The following is a 15,432-nucleotide window of genomic DNA, read 5'->3' on the forward strand; positions in this document are numbered from 1 at the left end:
AAAAGCCAGCTGAACACCTAAAAATAAACTTTACCTGCTTCGTGAGTTGGCTAGAGTTTCCTCCCGTTAATGATTAACTAGGTGAGACGGTCAAACTCCTTTATATAAAATACATGTCCGTAAGTGAGAACATCAGCCTTCAGTTAATTCACTCACGCTGGCTACATCTGCCTCAGATTTCCAGTTTTTAAATGAATATAGAAATGAGTTCTTGATTTTAGGTTGTGCTTTAAAGGAAAATATAAAGCCTGGTAATCTCCCAAAAGAAATATCTAATCGAGTTTCTCTTTAGGAAAGCCTAAATTATTACTCTACCTTCCATATTGATCCAGTCTTTTATTTATTTATTTTCTCCCTCTCTCTCTCTTTTTTTTTTTTGTCTTTTTCTACAGCCACTAGGGGTCTAATTGGAGCTGTTGCCCCCGGCCTACGCCACCACCACAGCAACGAGGGATCTGAGCCGTGTCTGCAACCTACACCACAGCTCACGGCAAAGCCGGGTCCTTAACCCACTGAGCGAGGCCAGGGATCAAACCCGCAACCTCATGGTTCCCAGTCAGATTCGTTAACCACTGAGCCAGGATGGGAACTCCTGATCCAGTCTTATATTTTGTGTTTATTTTGTCTATAGCAGACTTGACAATACATTAACTTAATACAATATCTGTAAATATGACCTAGTGAAGTATATATTAAAATATTTTTATATTTTATGATATTCGTGTTTTTGAAACTCAAACTTGATAGTTGAAGTTTGAAAAAACCAATCCCTCAGTTGAATTAAATCTCCAAAACTTATACCAATGTTGGCACTGTTTTGCATATGTAAGCTTTACCCTTTCATCTGTAGCAGGGGAGTAGGGCCTGGTGGCAAATAGGAATAGCATTAGCTGGATTCAGTAAACACTGATTTGGTTATTAATAGCTCCAGTGCTGTTTGAAGTAAACGGGAGACTCTACCTCTTAGGAGGGATGTGTCTTTAGGCAAGTTAGTTAACCTCTCTGAATCTTGGTTTCTTATCTGAAAAAAAGCAATAATAGCATTTGCTTCAAAAGGTTCTCACACAAATTAAACAAGCTGTCCTATGTAAAGGATTTAGAAGAGTCTCTGACATTTCATAAGTGCGGTTATGTTATGTGATGTCGTCATTAAGCCCTGTACTCATGACTGACAGTGTAAAGAAACCACTAAGTCATAACCCCTGCAGAAAGTGAGGGGAACATGCAGCCGTACACCCATCAGAAAGGACATACACACACACACACCCACACCCCCACACCCCCACAGAGGCATGGGCTGCACTAGCTTCCTTCAGACTGAACCAGCGTTCTCCTTACATCATGGATTGTGGAATAAGACTCCTCGAGCACCTGCTGGGGATTCTGTAAAAGAAATTCAGGCACCAGCAGGAAATTTGCACGAGGTGATTTATCAGTCTCCTCAAAGCTTTGGGGTTCTGTAATTCTATAAGCACACAAGTTACAGACCGCAGTGGGATTTTATCCTTATGAAACCCAAGAGGACCGCCGATTTTTCCACCTCCAGCTGAGCATGCTCACAGAAAGAGACATTTAAAAGCAGAGAAGTGGATCACATGCTCTTTAACCAGCAGAATTCCACAGCCAAAAGAAATAAAAGCACGGAGAAATGGAATGATTTGATTGGAGTCTCACTGCTTTTCCAAGGAACTAAAATGAACATGCACGCTTTCCTAACTCCTAGCCGAGTCCTCTACACAGTGCACATAGTGATATGTAATCTTCCAGTGTCAATATTTACCTTTTATGAATTTATGGCTGGCCGTGTGTCAACCTACAAATTCGTTTGTTTACCTACATCGGTGTCATCAAAACCCCTTGCGCCTCACTATCGACATTTCTATAACACGGTGGACAAAGCTCTGAGCAGGGGGACAGGGGACCGCCGCTTGGCTTTGGCTGTAGGGCTCCCTTCTTTGCATCCCCCCCACCCCCAGTTACATGCTCTTGGGTAAGTTTCTTGCTCTGTTTTCAACGGTCTTTGTCTTCTCAGATCCCTGGCCTTTCACGCCTCATCTGTTTCAACCCACACAGAAGTAACTCTGTCCTTCTCCTTAACTCCAGCTACAAAGCTTTTACTCGACAGTCCATATGAACTGGGCTCCTATGGTGGGGCCTGTAGGTGAGGCACGGAGGATGCAGATAAATAAGAAAAGCCTCTGACCCTCAAACTCTCCCAGTGAAGAGTCAGAAGCCCAAACAGATGGTGCGGTCACAGCACATCCAACAAGCACGATGTGTACAGGGAGTGGCAGGAGCTTAAGGAGGTCCGAGGGTAAGGTCAGGGGTCAGGGAGCGTTCTGGGGGAGCCAGGCTGACACTGAAAGGATGAGCTGGTGTCAAGTAGGGTCAGTTATAGATACAATCCGAGCCTCCAGGAGGAGGTAAAGCTCATGCTGAGAGGGAGAAACTGGCTTGGACTTGGGCAGAACGAGAAAGAACGCGTTTAGCTGTGTGATCCTGACCTGGTCACCTCAGTTTTCCCAATCTATTAAATAGGCATAAGCATCGAATTCCCTCTCGGGGCGGTTGTGTGGATTCAGGAAGATTCTTTGTGCTAATTTCAGCACAGAGCTTGACACTAATAACAGAGATAGTCATAGTTAATAGCAACACAAGCCATCGTATCACCAACTCACTAACACCAGGAATGTAAGGGCTCCACTGCTTCCAAGGACTCAAACACAGTCATACCCCACTTGCTGATATATTGTGTTTATAAATGTTTTTAGGGATAACACCCACGTATTTGAAGCACTGTTAATTAAGAAGCACACATTTCAGGCAATGCCATGAAGACATCATCAAGGAGCCATGAACTGACGTGGTTTCCCCTAGATCAGCAGTTGTCGGCTGTCATTTTTGCCCAGGGGACATGTGGCAATGCCTGGTTATCACAGCTGGAAGGGGGACTCTCCCTGGCTCCTGGCGGGTCGAGGCCAGAGAAGCTGCTAAACACCCCACAACGCACAGGACAGGCTCCACCGCGAAGAATTATCCAGCCTAAAGTGTCAACCGTGTGAGGCTGGGCGGTCACGACCTGGAGGTTCCCCACGCACTGCTTGCTCCCAGGCCCCATCAGGAAACACAGCAAAGTGATGCTTCTAAAGATCCTCCGTTCCGCTGCAAAAGCATATCCTCCAGACCTTTCACACATGTTAACATCTCCGGAAACCCAAGTTCTTCAGAGCCCGCGGTAGCACCATTGAAACTTTTCTTCTACCCAAATAATGGTAATTTAAAAAATTATTTTCCCCTAGATGGATAACTCAGAACAAATACCTTCTTTTTCTGGAGAGTTGTTTTAATGAAATTTACCAAAAAGAGACGCAATTAGCCCCAACGTGGGAGTCTTGGAGATTTGGGACAGTCTTGGCTTGTCTCCACTGCCACAGGGTTCCAAGGGACCAGCCACCCATAGTAGCTCCTGTAGTTTTTGGAGGGAGGGAGGCAAGTGCCCTTTGGGCCCTCATGATCTTCCTGACACAGCTGGGCCGGAAGCAGGGGGCCTTAGAAAGCTTTGTGTGTTCATTTTTCTCAAAGGAGAATTTGCTCCAAGTAGCTTTTCTAAACCATGCTGTGAATGGTTTCATCCTCTTTCCTTCTTTTTGTCTTTTTTTTTTTTTTTTAGGGCCCCACCCACAGCATATGGAGTTTACCAAGCTAGGGGTCGAATCTGAGCTGCAGCTGCCAATTTACACCACAACCACAGCAACTGGGGATCTAAGCTGTGTCTCCGACTGACCCCACAGCTCAGGGCAACACCAGATCCTTAACCCACTGAGCGAGACCAGGGACCAAACCTGCATCCTCTTGGATACTAGTTGGGTTCGTTAACCGCTGAGCCACAACAGAAACTCCCCTCCTTCCTTCTTTTTATCCTCCAGAAGCCTAAGAGTGTGAGCCCTGGCTCACAACTGCCTGGGTTTGAATTTGATTCTGCCATTCGTTACTACAAGACCTTGACAAGCTCTGTCACCTCTGTGTGCCACAGAGTCCTCACCTGTGAAATGAGAGAAGACAATACACCAGCCTCATAGGAGTGCTGTGAGAATGGAGTTCTTACATACAAAGTCTCTAGAGCGTAGCCTGGCACAGGGTGAGCAGTAAAGAATGTTAGCTCTTCCTCTTACTATTTGTTTTTATATGTCCTTATTTGTCCTTATGGCTCATTCATTTGCTCATAGGATGCTCTGAAATCCTATGATTTTAGGTATGATAAGAACTTGGGAGAAAGTACATGTCACTGCAGAATATGCCACACATTCACAGCCAGGGCCAGCTGGGTGCCAAGGTAGGGAGTGGGTGACACGTGCTCATTGCTTGGTCTCTTCTACTTCTTGGTTAGACGACCCAGAGCTGGCTTTTTCTTTCCCCTTCATCTTTGCTAGTACCCAGTTTTCGCTTACTTTTCCTGGCTTTCCCTCCCAAGTGTGACATCTCAAAAAAAACCCTCCCAGCTTTGACCCTCCAAGAGTGTTTTATTTGGCCATTCCTTACAACACGGGTTTCCAACTGAGCTCTCCACCGAATCATCTGGGAATTTTTCCCAGATATCTGGGCACCACCTCAAACCCACGGAACCAATCTCTTAGGGCAGAGCCGAAGCATCTTTATTTTAGTCTTTATTTGAGAGGCATTATGGCATAGTATTTGAGAACATGACCAAGGAGCCAGACTACCTAGGCTACTTGCTAGTCGTATGACTTTGGGCAGTCGTTGCACTCTGTGGGCTCATGTTCTCATCTGCAGAGTAGAGATTATAAGGCTTCTTATCTCAGAGAGTTGCTGTGAGAATACATGAGCTAATTCCTCTTAAAACAATACCTGGGGCATTATAAACATTTAGTAAGTGTCAGCTTTCTTTTCTTTTTCTCGGTTGTTTTCACTTCCATTTTTATCTTCTCAAGTAGCCTCCCTTCTTTCCCTGTTGTCTTCTCTCCTTAAACACATACTGGCCATGTACTCAGGACATAACTTTGGGGATCCAGAGACAAACTGGAAATAATTCTAGTCCTTTATGAAATTGTAGTCTCATGGAGGAGCTAGTCATACAAATAAATAAATACAATAAAGTGCTTCAGGTGCTCTGATATATATACAGTGTATGAATGAAGAATTTATTGGTTTTCTTAGAAAGGAGAAGGGATTGAGGAAAGGCTCAAAAGAAGAAGTGACTCTGGCATTCAGAGTTAGGATGGAGATCAAAGCAATCCGATCTAGGCCATAAACATTTTTCAAAGTTGTGCAGGCCAACCATGGGTCACAGTGCCTTCTTTCTTCTTCTTCTTTTTTTTTTCTCTTTTTTTAGGGCTGCACCTGCAGCAGCAGATGGAGGTTCCCAGGTAGGGGTTGAATCAAAGCTGTAGCTGCCAGCCTAAACGTCCATCAACTGATGAACAGATAAACAAAATGTGGTATATCCACACAGGAGAATTTTATTCAGTATAAAAAGGAATATAATACTGACTGGTACCACAACAACACATTATGTTAAGTGAAAGAAGACAGACACAAAACGTCACATATTCCATGACTCCATTTATCCTAAATGTTCAGAACAGGCAAGTCATAGAGATAGAAAGTTGATTGGTGGTTGCCCGGTGGGTGGGGGCTGGGAGGGGTGTGTTGGGGAGAAGGGGTTGGGGATGACTGCTAATAGGAACAGGTTTTTACTGTTGGAGTGATGGAAGTGCTCTGAAATTAGATAGTGAGGATGGCTGTACAAAATTAAGAATATACTAAAACCCATTGAATTGTATATTTTATTTATTTATTTATTTATTTATTTTTGTCTTTTTGCCTTTTCTAGGGCCGCTCTCCCAGCATATGGAGGTTCCCAGGCTAGGGGTCGAATTGGAGCTATAGCCACCAGCCTACGCCAGAGCCACAGCAACGAGGGATCTGAGCCGCATCGGCGACCTACACCACAGCTCACGGCAACGCCGGATCCTTAACCCATTGAGCGAGGCCAGGGATCGAACCCGAAACCTCATGGTTCCTAGTCGGATTCGTTAACCACTGCGCCACGACGGGAACTCCTGAATTGTATATTTTAAAGTGGTGAAGTTTGTTATGTGATGTTTATGTCACGTGTAATAACAAAAAAGAAAAAATTACTAAAAGCCAACAACATATGCTTCCTATTGTCTTTGGAATGTTGATACATGGATACAAATCAGCTAAAATAATAAAGCACAGGAGTTATTCCATTAATATGTGTTCTGTAAAAACACACGTGCTGCAGTGTAGGTGAGACGTCGAAGCTCACGTAGATTGCGATCAAGAGCAGTTAGGGATCAAGGGAGAGCCAAGTGGAAAGGACCGGATTGCTACGACTCCGACTAATTTTAAACTCCCACATGAAAATTCATCTGCTCATTGTAGCAGCACTTGGAAAAAACAAGTCTTGTTGAAACGTTAGGGTACGCTAATTCGTGGGTCAAATCCTGCCTCCAAGGAACCAGTTCGTCATTTTGAGAGATGGACAGGCTCTTGCGGTGCACTCAGCAGCTGTGATCCGGGGCTACCTGTGGAGCTCCCGTGTACTCCTGCCTCCTCACAACGCATTTCCCGATGAAGACCCACCACCACTACCTCGCTTGTTTGGTGGGTGGAGCATCCATGCTAGCGAGTGTAGGATTTGACTTGTTTGTGGGGATGTAATGCATACATCACACGGGCCCTGTCTCGTTACGAGAGCAGGTCTTTCCCTTCATTTCTGCGTTCTCTGCAGGAGATCAGGAGTTAAGACGCTCACCTCGGTGAGCTCTGGAGCACACCTTGCCAAGTGTCATACTTCTTACCCTCGAGGAAGAGCCTTGGTCTGCAGGCTCATTATTTAGTGGGACACACTGTGTTCTTACTGACCAGTCCACGCCGGATATGGTTTCTCTCTCCCCCCTTTCTTTCCTTCTTCCTCCCTTCTTTCCTTTTCTTTCCGTTTTTCTTTCTTTTATTTCCTCATCCCCTCTCCCTCCCCCTCCTCCTTCTTCAACAGTGAGGATATAAATAAGCCCTCTGCATCTTACTAGGTGGCGATGACTAATCCACCTTGGGGACGGCCCTGATGGCAGGGTGGGGTGGAACGAATTACTCTCATAGTTTGACTATGAAATTCACATAAAATAGATGCAAAGTCATCTAAAGGGGCAGAACGGCCGCAAAGGCTAGATACAGAAGGAAAAAGAAGTTGGCAAAACAAAACTCAGCCATGCTTTCTCAGGCTCCATCCAGGAGAGAACAGGATGTGGGGATTCCTGTTCCCAGGGTAGGAGGCCATGGTCAGTGTGGAGGTGGGCAGAGGGTGGTGACCAAAGGACTTGCTGAGCTGAGGACCGGCTGGCATTATCACTCTTCGGTGAAGTGGGTGCACCTTAAAATTGGAGTTCCTGACTTTCTTCCCCTCATGGATTCAGCGTCCACCCCCAGCCTTCAGAGCACATCTGCCTTCTGTAGGACACCGAGCTGCAGCAGCCAAGAGCCCAGGCTCTGATTTATACCACATGATTCAGTGCCCAGCAATACCACTCACCAGCTCTGTCATCTCACAACTTACTCTCTGACTTTCTCCGTAAGGGGGTTTAACCACAGTTCCTACCTGATAGGCATGTGGTGAGGATTACACGAGGTAATCACGTTAAGGGCTTCGTGCTCTGCTCAGCACGCTGTTAACAAATGCTAACCATGACGATGCTGGCTCCTGTTGTGTTCTTGCAGCGCAGGCATGTCAGTGGGGCGATTGTTTTTCACTGATAGTTGCTAAGCTGGGCTTCTGACTTACTATGTTAATCTCTTGAATTTAGTGTAAATCTGACAGGAGGAGAGGGGTGTGGGCTGAGATCTGGGGTTCCAACTCTGCCTGCAGATTAGCACTAAGGCCGAGGTTATCAGTGGGGCATCAAGAGGTGCCTCGGCATCTGGCTGCTGGTCTTTGCCTGAAGATACTCTCTCAGGTAGAAGCTTGCTTTGAATTTCCTCAGGAGGAGATGCCACAGAGGAAGGAATAAAGTGGGACCAGGGGTTCACATGGTGCTAAAAAGCTGAAATACTGGTTGAATGAGGGCTGGGTTTACATACACCAGGTCATACCCTTTGCAAAGCCCTCTGAAAGACTTTCCTCCTGCTCTTCAGGTGAAAAGCAGACTTCACGCTAAGGTCCACAGGGTCCTTCCTATCCAGCAATTTCTGCCCTTCTGACAATGTGACCCAACTCTTCCTTGCTTGCCAAGCTCTAATCCAGGGGCTGGCAAAGGACAGTAAGTTTCTGTAAGGTTGTGCTGGGGAACAGCACATGCGTTTGTTTGCATATTGCCTACGGTGGCTTTTGTGCAGCAGTGGCAGAGGTGGGTGGTTGAGACGGAGACTACACAGCCCACAAGATCACACAGTAACAGCTGACTGCAGGGGACCTGGGACATGATTAGCACATGGCCCCCACTAGGTCCCTGGGACTCACTGCACAGCTGATAACCTCCGGCGTACATTTTGAAAAACACTGACTTTACTCATTTGACTGGCATTTTGAAGAAAGTGACTCTGGTATCTTGATAACATTTGTAACTACCTGACGTAGCCATCCTCCCACCACCAGTGCTTCAAGAACATTCAACAGGAGGTCAATGACCTTCCAGTTTCACGCTGTCTAAATTCACTGCCTAATAATAAGGAATAACAACAGTAATAATAATAGTAGTAGTAACCAATGTATATGATATGCTTCAAGTGCATGACCTAACCTAATCCTTACCTATGAGGTAAGTGCTTTTGCTGTCCATTTTACAGAAGAGGAAGTGGAGGAAAAGAGAAGTTAAGTAACTTGTCTAAGTTGCATAATAATTAGTGATGAACGGTGGATCGAGACAGCAAAACCAGCTTTCTGAGGCGGAGCTCCACTGAATTTGCTGTAGCTCTATTAGCACGTCGTCTGCTTAAACTAATACCTCATCCTCGTATAGTAGTTTACAGTTTACAAAATGATGAGATTGTTCTAGTTTTCCAGATAAGGAAACCGAAGCGGGAAAGGTACACGATGTGACCAGGTTATGCATCCACTTCAACTGAGAGGAACATTAGGAACTGGGTGTCTGGATCCCCCCCCATCAGAAAGAGAAGCAAAAGTTGACCTATGAGCAGCCACCTGCTCTCTAGCCCCACCACACGCCTAGAACCCAGGTACCCCAGCACCACTGGCTGTCGGCACGGCCTCATGCCCCCAAATGCCAAATACATATCCCTTGAGAAAGAACTTATGCTTCTGAGAATATGCCCTACCTCCCTAGGGATAAGAGAGGAGGCACTGTGTGCTAATGACAAACTGGAAAGCAACCTCATATCAACTAATGGGAAGACTGTTCAATCAATTTTGTTGCGCCCACAAGATAGAATGCTGCTACGCAAAATCATCGTTTCCTAATTGCCTGAGTAAATGCTCACAATAAAATAATAAGTGTGTGTACACTTATTATATTATACTTACTGAAAATACATACTTATTTATATATGAGTTTGTGTAGGTTGTGTGTATACAAAACACAGACAATACTACTATCTTTTAAAAATATACCTTTATGTATTTCACGCCTTTATATTAGATTATGTTTTCTAAAATGAAATGAATTTATGTTAAATAACTTCACAGGAAGTGGATTAAACTATCACCCATGGTTGCCTTTCAGAAGTGGATGGTAGATAGTTGATTATTTCCTTTAATATATCTTCCTGTACTTTTCTACTTCCTCCAATAAGTATTACTTCTAGAAGGAGAAACGTTTCACAATGCATGTTATCTTGAGGAAAGATGTTGGTAGCCCATGTTTCACAGCCTGCCTCCTCAGCAAGGTCCTACCCTGTTTGGGAGTGTTGAGCATTTACATGCAACCACTAAAAACACCTCCCCATTTTGAACTTGTAAATAATTCTGATTTCCATTTAGGAACTCCCAGTTCACCAGTGGTATCAGCCAAATATGTGAATTCAACCATTTACAACGTTGCGTGAGCAGAGATGTGGGGAGCAGAGATGAGGTTTTAGTCTTTGGAGCTTCATGGGAGGTACTGTTTCTTGTCTCTTCAGGGCAGAAAAGGGAAGAGGTTCAGATGCGGCTTAGATCAAGAGAGTCCAGGACTGACTGGGTGTAAACAGAGGTTCTGGAGCTTGAGGGAGGAAGGTAGAGCACTCCCTTTCCCAATGCACTCATTTGTCTCTACTGATTTTCAGCAGGAGGGCTTAGGAACCTCCAGAGTATGGATAGCCGGAACCCTGGCTATCCATGCACTGCAAACCGAAGCCTGCACAATGAGCCTGCTCCCTGGTGGAGGATGGATGGTAGAGGGGCGGGTGTCTTCAGGGAAGAGGGAAAGTGGCACTGCAGTCCCAGGAGTAAAGGTTGACATTTGTGGAGAGTGGGGGTTACAAGTGATCTCTCAGTGGATCCCAGAACTTGTTCTGACCCAGGTGCCCAGGGGGACATTTGCAGCCTTGGAGAAAGGCGCAGTGGATGTGACTTGGAAGAATGGTGCCCCTACAATGGTAGGAAGATACTGGGACTCCAGTAACTCTGAGGTGGGGCCCCTGAGTGGGTGTGCCACAGCAGTGGCATTTTCTGCCTTTGAATCCTGGGGATCTTGGCTTGGACACAGAGATGCCTCTCCTTGAGGAGGTGGTCGCAGCCGCAGAGGAGGCAGCAGCAGAGTTTCAAAGGTGGAGACACAGAGCATGGGAAGAACTGTCAAGAGTGGGTGAACAGGTGTCTTGCTTGGCTCCCTGAACCTCCAAGGGAGCCAAGGAAGCCCCACAAAGTAGAACAAATCTGCTGGGGAACCTCAGGCTGAATGTCACCCTGCGTGTTCTCTCTTTGCTGAGCAGGAAGGTGACAAGGGCTTCCAGTTTAGGGCACTGGGGGGTACTCCGAATTCACCAGCAGGATTTGAGGCAGTGGTCATGGTGACAGCCAGGGCAATGGGGACAGACTTCTGGTCCTAAGGGGCATCTTTGTGGAAGCACCCAAGCCCAGCTCCAAGGATTCCTGCCATGGTGGGGACACCCCACTAAATTATTTCTGACTATATGTCAGTACCCCATGGCACTTCAAGAAGTATTTAGAGGGAAAAGACTCTTTAAAAAGCTGACATAAAGCAGGGAACACTCAGAATTAGAGAGGTGTGCAATGCTTGGGGCGAGTTTGTTTAAGCAAAGCAAGCTAAAGGGTCTGTGAAGGCATGTGATTCTCTACAAATTCAGCATCCTTCCGGAGCAGTTTGCTTCCATAGTATCTGCTGTCATTCTTTCAAGTAGATGCCCTAATAGGACTCCATTTTTCATTAGATGAGAGAAATACCATGTTGTGAGGCAAATCTGGATAATACATCACCACAGACATTTTATTTTCAGAGGCTGTCCCGGCAAGGGAGCTCCTCAATCTGCCTGCGGTATACTTAGCAGCTCCCCAACGGTGACATCCCCTACTCCATATTTATTCTTTCCCTCCTCCCATTCAAGCTGAAGCCAGCTCTCATGGCAGGAAGGTGACGTGGTATGCAAATTCATCTAAAATGGCAAATAACTGACAGTAGCTTGCGTTAGAGTTTCTGTTTTAAAGGAGGACGTCTGGGGTCCACGGTGCCTGAATGGGGCAGAATCAGGCTAATTGTGAAATTCTTTCAACATGAGAGGCTGCTAGAGGGAGACTTTTGGGCAGAGGAGCTTCCTGGAATCTATTAACGATACCCCAAAGGCAACTCAGCTGACTCATAAAGTTAACTCTGAAGGTGACTATGACATAGCTAATAATCCCTAAGCCTGAGCTGCCTGAACGCCAGAGTTCCTTCTGAGGATGGTGGAATAGACATGACCATCCCTAATTCACAGCCAAGACGCTGGGGAGCAGAGAGGGCCGCTCACACGCCCTGGCTCTCAACTAGAAACCGGGGCAAGGCATCTTTCTAGGCCAAAAGGCCAAGTGTCCAAGAAAAGGGTGTTTTCTTTGGCCCTGATGGGTATCCTGGAATATGAGGTTGTAAGGGACTTACAGCTCAGCTACGTTTTCTGGTCTGCAAGACTCTCTTTCTCTCACACGCCATCTCCCATCCCTCAGCCCATCCCACAGACTCCCCCTTGAGATGCTATGCTGAAAAGAACACCTTCACCAGCTCCACCCCGACCAGGCTTCACCCTCTCTGATTTATAGGATGGCAACAGCTTCCTGACTGTCTCCTGGCTTCTATAGAGCAAACGCCAGCCAGAGGGATCCTGGTAAAACTAAGCCGGGTCATGGCAGGTCCTTGGCTTAAAAGCCCCAGTAGCTCCTTGTTTCACTTGGCATCAGAGTCAGCCACACTGCCTGTCTTGCCGTTCCTCAGACTCGCCAAGCACCGTCCTTTCTACTTGCTGTTCCCCTACCCAAAGACAACCCACCAACCCCCACCCCCACCCGGCTCCCCAGTATCCACATAATGAGCTCCTTCCCTTTATTCAGACCTCTGCTCAAATGCCACCTCCTGGGGGAACCCCCACCGCACTCTGTCTAAAACAGCCCCCTCTCAGCACTTCCCATCCTCTCTGTTTTCATTTTCTTCATCGCAGTTTTCATCTGACACCTTATGTATCTTAAAAAGATGCACTGTCTGGCTCTCTTATCTAGACGCAAGTAAGCACCATGTGAGTTTTGTTTGGTTTGCTGCTATGGCCTCGTTGCCTAGAATAGCACTTGGCCCCCACTCGCTGAATAAATGAAACTGAGAAACTCACATTTCTTTTTTAGATAAGAATATCTTCTTCCTTTTTGGTTTAAACTATTCAGCACATGGTATCCGTCCTGCGATAAAAAAATTATTTTTTTTTCGAAGCTCTGACCTCTGGGTGATCTTTAGCAAGTCACTTGACTCCTGTTCGAACTCACTTTACCCATCTGTAGAGTGGACATGAAAAAAACACCACCTACCTTCCTTCCCAGACACTTCACTGAAGCAGCCTCGGACAAGACTTCTTTGTCCTTTGAGGGAAGATGCCACACAGAAGAAAATTCTCCTGATGAAATTACGATAAAAGCCCCAGGAGGGTAGGAGCTGTGCTTTGTTTCTCTCCATTCTTGCACAGCGTAGACATTCATTAAGTGCTTATCGGAGTTAGTATCTGTGGGTCATAAATGCACCTGCTTCTGCAGCTCTGCTCACGGAAGCTGGCCCCTTTCTGGGCTAACGCTCTCAAACGGCAGAAGAATGAAATCTAGCCTAGAAGTGACGTAGATTCCTTTTTTTCCAGAGGAAGCCAACTGTACAGCCCTTGATGGACAAACAGCGCCCTTCAGTGAGTTCTTGGCTTTGGTGAAGCAGGCAGTTTCATAAAAGAGAAACATTCACATCAGAGGATTCTTTCTCTCAGCTACAGTTTTTTTTTTTTTTTTTTCCAGAGTGACCCTAATTAATACCGTGACGCTCCTCATTTGGGTGAATTTCCTGGTTCAACTCAGAGCTACTGATTCAGCAGATATTGCCAGAGTCAGACCCCAGTGGAAACTAACAAGTGAAGCCTCGTGCCAAGCACTTTCTGACGCTCAGCAAGGATTCCTAGAACAGCTGAGGGTGGATCTTCATGCCGCACTATTTGTTTCTGTCTTCACCTCTTTCTCTTTCTTCTTCTAGTCCCTTTCCCAACTTTTTTTTTATTCCTTCCCCATTCATGCCTCAGTGCTTCTAAGACACGTGGGCATTTTATGGTTTTGTTGGTCTTGACAGATTACTGACTCTCCAAAGTCCAATGATTTGGTATCAGAAGATGTAAGTTTTTTCCTTTTCTCTACCCTCTAAAGGAGCGTGTTGTAATTTCCCCAGCAGAAGTGAAAGTGGTTAGTGGCAACTCACATGTCTGCACAGGCACAAGAGTGAGGGGGAGAGGGGGCAGGACAGAAGGAAGAGAGAGGGGGCTTTTGGAGATCCTGAGAGCACCCCCCAACACATTCTGACTGCCCTGTGGAAAGAAATGAAATCGTGCATTCCAGAGGCAATTGTTTTCCATTGATGATCCTTGCCTATTATCCAGTAGGTACCAGGAAAAAAAAAGTTCCTTTTGATTTTTATACATTAATTTTAACTGGGACTTCCTCATTTGCCTGAGGAGGGGCTACACAAGCGTGCACCATCTACAGTTAATTTTAAGACGAATAAATCATGAGCAGATCTTTTGTTGCCCCTAAAACACCATACTTAAATTAGCACAGTGCCCTGATCACCGCGACCCACACACATTTAAATTGTAAATGGGCTCAGGTTTAAGCACACGTGTAACGGTTGAGCAAATGAAGGACCAGTTAGGCAGCCACATTGATATGACTGATGGTGGCCTCCAGAACTGTCCCCGCCCAAGAACAGCCACGCGTGGGACCAACAGTCTTGGCTTCGGTCCCAATCAGAAGGTTTTCATCTAGTGCCTTCAGTCCATATCAGAGTGGAGTCTGTCAAATGGGTTTGTTTCCAAAAAGCCTGCTTGACGCAAGTCAAAGGGCGCAAGTTGCAAAAATATCATTATTTTACAAGAAACATCCGCAGAATCACACCTAAGTCTCTTCGATTCCTTTAACTAGGATATACAAAGTAACAGCCAGGTCAAATTGTTACCATGGTGGCAAGGGGCATTTCATGGTACCTTTGTAATTGTTCTAAAAAAAATTAATATGAGGTAAAAGTTACAAGAACTGAGAGATGATGTTTTGCTTAAGAATTGGAAAAGATGGACAATTCATTAAGAGCCTGAGAAGAAACTGGCTGTAAGAAACATGTTACTGTATTTTTTGAAAGAATATTGTCAAGGTCTTTAGCCATGTTATGTGGCTCCACGGAGCATAGTTTCTTTAGATTTTAGTCTTAGCTTTCCCAATACTGTTGGCTTATTTGAATCTTATGGAAACTGTGGGGTTTTATGCATAACTGTATTTTCCTCTTTGTTTGGTTGATTAGTAGGAAGCTCGAAACCCAACTTATAGATTATCTCTAGTGAGTGCAGAAACTTCTTGCTCGCATTCCCCTCCCCCCCTTTTTTGAGGGAGGTGAGTGAGTGTGCATTACTTTTCTCATTGGCTTTATTTGCTTATCAACATGTTCTCTTCACTCTGATTCCTTCCCTTTTGTCTTTTCTTCTTTTCTACTAGATACATTCCTAAAAGCAATCATGCAAGGAGATGGAGGCGTGAAGCTATGAAGAAGTCTGGTCTCAAGGTGACAAACTTAACACATCCAAAATGATCATCCTGGTGCTACTATTTATCCTATCTTGCTATCTTTTTAGAACAATAAATTTAGGATGCTGTCCTCCTTCTTGAAGTTATAAAAATATTTTTCTGAGTAAGCATATACTGAACCTAGGCTGTCATTTTAGTCTTTTAAATTTTATTCTCTCTTT

The 15,432-nt window shown here is 45.4% G+C and overlaps 1 protein-coding gene across 2 annotated transcripts in view; it reads right to left on the reverse strand.

The window, feature by feature from the left end:
- Positions 1-13,358, reverse strand: part of NR3C1 (nuclear receptor subfamily 3 group C member 1) — a 133,627-nt gene extending 120,269 nt beyond the window's left edge. The window contains exon 1 of one of the 2 annotated variants that reach the window (XM_047778935.1): positions 12,980-13,358. The gene's annotated coding sequence lies outside the window, so the exon portion shown is untranslated. The remainder of the gene's footprint in view (positions 1-12,979) is intronic. The other variant, XM_047778939.1, reaches the window with a different exon arrangement.
- Between the last annotated feature and the right edge of the window lie 2,074 nt (positions 13,359-15,432).

The sequence above is a fragment of the Phacochoerus africanus genome, chromosome 4 (assembly GCF_016906955.1).
Source record: "Phacochoerus africanus isolate WHEZ1 chromosome 4, ROS_Pafr_v1, whole genome shotgun sequence".
Lineage (NCBI taxonomy): Eukaryota > Metazoa > Chordata > Mammalia > Artiodactyla > Suidae > Phacochoerus > Phacochoerus africanus.